A 6,000-nucleotide genomic window follows, 5' to 3' on the forward strand; every position below is an offset into this window, starting at 1 on the left:
ATGAGCTCACTGATGGATTCTCAGTTAACTCGTCCCGCAGCTCGCAATGCACAGTGCAACAGAGGCAATTACAATATATATATTTTTTTTATTTGTATTAGGCTGCCGTCACACTAGCAGTATTTGTTCAGTATTTTACATCAGTATTTGGAAGCCAAAACCAGGAGTGGGTGATAAATGCAGAAGTGGTGCAGATGTTTCTATTATACTTTTCCTCTAATTGTTCCACTCCTGGTTTTGGCTACAAATACTGATGTAAAATACTGACCAAATACTGATAGTGTGACGGCAGCCTTAAAGTAAAAAAAAAAAAAAAAAAAAAAAAAAAAAAAAAATTGTTCTCTAAAGGTGGGTAATCCTTTTAAGACTGGGGAAACATGGCAGCAATTCTTAGACAAGCAGCCCAACCCAAAAAATTGCGTGAACTCACATGTGACTTGCATTAAAGTCTATGGCAAGTGAGTCGTCCAGCATCAGAAAGTCAGACATGTTTGGAAACCTTTGTGAACCTGTGTTGTCGCAGATTTCTGCTCACAATGCGACACCATGGAAATCACTAGACGCAATGTGATTCCAAGACCTCGATGCTGCTGTGCAGCCCCAGCCTAAAAAGAGAACCAGGGACCTCCAAGTTCTGTCTCTCAGCGTGTTGCATGCTGGGAGTTGTAGTTGCAGCTGGTTGCACACCGTTGTTGCCACATGGCTGGATTAACACTTAAAGAAGCCTCCTCCTCCCATCATCGTGTTTATCCTCTTAATATATTGCAGTCATCATAATACACAGCACTGTGCACTTAAAATGGCTCATTCTGGTGGCGATGTCTCAGGTAAGTAATGGCTGTGTGTGGGGTCAGGAGGTGTACAGTGTGGATGTAGCAGGGCTGTGTGTGTGCGAGGTGTGGGGAGCGGAGCGGTGTGTGTGCGAGGTGTGGGGAGCGGAGCGGTGTGTGTGCGAGGTGTGCGGAGCGGTGTGGGTGTGCGGAGCGGAGCCGTGTGTGCAAGGTGTACGGAGCGGAGCCGTGTGTGTGCGAGGTGTGCGGAGCGGAGCGAGGTGTGCGGAGCGGAGCAGTGTGTGTGCGAGGTGTGCGGAGCGGAGCCGTGTGTGCAAGGTGTACGGAGCGGAGCCGTGTGTGTACGAGGTGTGCGGAGCGGAGCGAGGTGTGCGGAGCGGAGCGGAGCAGTGTGTGTGCGAGGTGTGCGGAGCGGAGCCGTGTGTGCAAGGTGTACGGAGCGGAGCCATGTGTGTGCGAGGTGTGCGGAGCGGAGCGAGGTGTGCGGAGCGGAGCAGTGTGTGTGCGAGGTGTGCGGAGCGGTGTGTGTGCGAGGTGTGGGGAGCGGAGCAGAGCAGTGTGTGTGCGAGGTGTGCGGAGCGGTGTGTGCGCGAGGTGTGGGGAGCGGAGCCGTGTGTATGAGGTGTACGGAGCGGAGCTGAATGTGTACGAGGTGTATGGAGCAGAGCGCGTGTGTACGGAGCGGAACCGTGTGTGCAAAGTGTACGGAGCACAGCCGCGTGTGTAGGAGTAGCTATGTGTGGCCATTATATGGTACGAAGTATCATGTGCGGCCAATATACAGTATGGAGCCTCATGTGCGGTCATTATACAGTATGGAGCGTCGTGTGTGGCCATTGTACACTATGGAGCGTCGTGTGTGGCCATTGTACACTATGGAGCGTCGTGTGTGGCCATTGTACAGTATGGAGCGTCGTGTGTGGCCATTGTACACTATGGAGCGTCATGTGTGGCCATTGTACACTATGGAGCGTCGTGTGTGGCCATTGTACACTATGGAGCGTCGTGTGTGGCCATTGTACAGTATGGAGCGTCGTGTGTGGCCATTGTACAGTATGGAGCGTCGTGTGTGGCCATTGTACACTATGGAGCGTCGTGTGTGGCCATTGTACACTATGGAGCGTCATGTGTGGCCATTGTACAGTATGGAGCGTCGTGTGTGGCCATTGTACACTATGGAGCGTCATGTGTGGCCATTGTACACTATGGAGCGTCGTGTGTGGCCATTGTACAGTATGGAGCGTCGTGTGTGGCCATTGTACAGTATGGAGCGTCGTGTGTGGCCATTGTACACTATGGAGCGTCGTGTGTGGCCATTGTACACTATGGAGCGTCGTGTGTGGCCATTGTACAGTATGGAGCGTCGTGTGTGGCCATTGTACAGTATGGAGCGTCGTGTGTGGCCATTGTACACTATGGAGCGTCGTGTGTGGCCACTGTACAGTATGGAGCGTCGTGTGTGGCCATTGTACACTATGGAGCGTCATGTGTGGCCATTGTACAGTATGGAGCGTCGTGTGTGGCCATTGTACACTATGGAGCGTCATGTGTGGCCATTGTACACTATGGAGCGTCGTGTGTGGCCATTGTACACTATGGAGCGTCGTGTGTGGCCATTGTACAGTATGGAGCGTCATGTGTGGCCATTGTACAGTATGGAGCGTCGTGTGTGGCCATTGTACACTATGGAGCGTCATGTGTGGCCACTGTACACTATGGAGCGTCGTGTGTGGCCATTGTACACTATGGAGCGTCGTGTGTGTGGCCATTGTACACTATGGAGCGTCGTGTGTGGCCATTGTACACTATGGAGCGTCGTGTGTGGCCATTGTACAGTATGGAGCGTCGTGTGTGGCCATTGTACACTATGGAGCGTCATGTGTGGCCATTGTACACTATGGAGCGTCATGTGTGGCCATTGTACACTATGGAGCGTCATGTGTGGCCACTGTACAGTATGGAGCGTCGTGTGTGGCCATTGTACACTATGGAGCGTCATGTGTGGCCATTGTACACTATGGAGCGTCATGTGTGGCCATTGTACACTATGGAGCGTCTTGTGTGGCCATATTTTTTTTGTTCATAATTATTGTTTGCAAAACATTGTGATCAGAAGTGCTAAATGGGTGTGGTTGAGGCGTGGCTAGTTGTGAAATGGGTGTGGTCAGAGGTGTGGCCTAAAAATTGCCTTTGTCCCTCTTTCCCTTCCTCAAAAGTTGGGAGGTATGATGTAACCTGACTGCTTTTCCACTGCCTTATAGCAGAGGGCCCGGACAATATGGCGCCGTCTTCTTCTCTATGTGGTGAAATCTGATGCAACTGAGCATGTGAATGACATGCGGTATATGCAGGGTGGGCCACAGAAACCAGCCCCGTTCCCCCCCATATATGCAGGGTGGGCCACAGAAACCAGCCCCGTTCCCCCCCATATATGCAGGGTGGGCCACAGAAACCGGCCCCGTTCCCCCCCATATATGCAGGGTGGGCCACAGAAACCGGCCCCGTTCCCCCCGTATATATACAGGGTGGGCCACATAAACCGGCCCCATTCCCCTCCATATATGCAGGGTGGGCCACAGAAACCGGCCCCATTCCCCTCCATATATGCAGGGTGGGCCACAGAAACCGGCCCCGTTCCTCCCCGTATATGCAGGGTGGGCCACATAAACCGTCCCCGTTCCCCCCCATATATGCAGGGTGGGCCACATAAACCAGCCCCAGTCCCCCCCGTATATGAGGGTGGGCCACAGAAACCGGCCCCGTTTCCCCCCCGTATATGCAGGGTGGGCCACAGAAACCGGCCCTGTTCCCCCCCGTATATGCAGGGTGGGCCACATAAACCGGCCCCATTCCCCCCCGTATATGCAGGGTGGGCCACATAAACCGGCCCCAGTCCCCCCCCCCCCCCCCCCGTATATGAGGGTGGGCCACAGAAACCGGCCCCAGTCCCCCCCGTATATGCAGGGTGGGCCACAGAAACCGGCCCCGTTCCCCCCGTATATACAGGGTGGGCCACATAAACCGGCCCCAGTCCCCCCCCCCCCGTATATGCAGGGTGGGCCACATAAACCGGCCCTGTTCCCCCCCCCCGTATATACAGTGTGGGCCACAGAAACCGGCCCCAGTCCCCCCCGTATATGCAGGGTGGGCCACAGAAACCGGCCCCGTTCCCCCCCGTATATGCAGGGTGGGCCACAGAAACCGGCCCCGTTCCCCCCCGTATATGCAGGGTGGGCCACAGAAACCGGCCCTGTTCCCCCACATATATACAGGGTGGGCCACATAAACCGGCCCCATTCCCCCCCCCCGTATATGAGGGTGGGCCACAGAAACCGGCCCTGTTCCCCCCCGTATATACAGGGTGGGCCACATAAACCGGCCCCATTCCTCCCCGTATATGCAGGGTGGGCCACATAAACCATCAGAGCTGTCTGACAGGAAAGTGGCCTGCGCTGCCCATAGTAACCAGAGATCAGCTTTTATTTTATCAGAGCAACCAATCAGAATTCAGCTTTCTTTTTACCCAATCAGAGCTCAGCTCCTATTTCATCAGAGTAACAAATCAGAGCTCAGCTTTCATTTTACCTCAGAAATGACTGTGGCCGTCGTCTTCTTCCTGAGCTCGGCCGTGATGTGTGACTACAACATGGCTGAGGTGATGATGTGCACACAGGAGCGGATCATGGTGTTCGCCGGCCATAATTCCTGGTAGGTACGTTGGTAGCCACAATTCTGTTTTTCACAGCTGTATTTTCCTCCTATGTCAGAGTTTGTACTAATTTATCTCTAGTCACATCCAAAGCTGCACTAAAAACACAGCCGGTCGCCTGCCTGGAAACAGACTAGTTCTTAGGCGCCATTATCGCGATTCCAGTATTTACCGCTTTACCTTTACATAGTTTTTTTTTAACTTATTTCTGTGCCTAGTATGCAAATAATATGCAAATCAGACAATTAAAAAGTAACACTAACCTGAGGCTCGTTTACACTTTACTGCGAGTATTACAACAGGCGGATGTGTCGCCACAATTGAGAGAAGCGTGCGCCATTTATTGCTCACAAGTGCGGGTCGCTAAGTGCAACATAATGTCAGCAAGAAGTCACCATCGGCAGCAGCGGGGGGCATAAAGGAAGCTCCGCCCACATGACTCCACCTCCTGCCTCAAAAAAGTGGATCCATCCCTCCAGCATTAACTATGGCCCCACACTGGCTTTCCTTATGAACAATATAGGTCAAACCATCTCCGCTTAACAACTATGGCTGATACGTTCTCCAAACTACACGGTGTACCTGCGATATGAACTGTGGCCTCCACACTGCCCACATCTTCAGTGCCCATCCCCACACTGCCCTCTCTCCATACAGTGCCCCCTATTAACACCATACAACCTCCATAATGTGCCCTCACGCTGTCCCTCATATACTGCTCCCCCCATACTGTGTCGTCATGCTGTCCCTCGTATACTGCTCCCCCATTCTGTCACACCATCCTTTCTTTTGTATACTGCTCCCCCATTCTGTCCTAACACCGTCCTTACTTTTGTATACTGCTCCTCCATTCTGTGTCTTAACACCGTCCTTACTTTTGTATACTGCTCCTCCATTCTGTGTCTTAACACCGTCCTTACTTTTGTATACTGCTCCCCCATTCTGTGTCCTCACACCATTCTTACTTTTGTATACTGCTCCCTCATTCTGTGTCCTCACACCGTCCTTATTTTGTATACTGTTCCCCCATTCTGTGTCCTCACACCGTCCTTATTTTGAATACTGTTCCCCCATTCTGTCCTCACACCGTTCTTACTTTTGTATACTGCTCCCCCATTCTGTGTCCTAACACCGTCCTTACTTTTGTATACTGTTCCCTCATTCTGTGTCCTCACACCGTCCTTACTTTTGTATACTGCTCCCTCATTGTGTCCTCACACCGTCCTTATTTTGTATACTGTTCCCCCATTCTGTGTCCTCACACCGTTCTTACTTTTGTATACTGCTCCCTCATTCTGTCTACTCCCACCGTCCTTATTTTGTATACTGCTCTCTCATTCTGTTCCCTCACACCGTCCTTATTTTGTATACTCCTCCCCATTCTGTGTCCTCACACCGTCCTTACTTTTGTATACTCCTCCCCCATTCTGTGTCCTCACACCGTCCTTAGTTTTGTATGCTGCTCCCCCATTCTGTGTCCTCACACCGTCCTTACTTTTG

This window comes from Ranitomeya variabilis, chromosome 8, assembly GCF_051348905.1.
Source record: "Ranitomeya variabilis isolate aRanVar5 chromosome 8, aRanVar5.hap1, whole genome shotgun sequence".
Lineage (NCBI taxonomy): Eukaryota > Metazoa > Chordata > Amphibia > Anura > Dendrobatidae > Ranitomeya > Ranitomeya variabilis.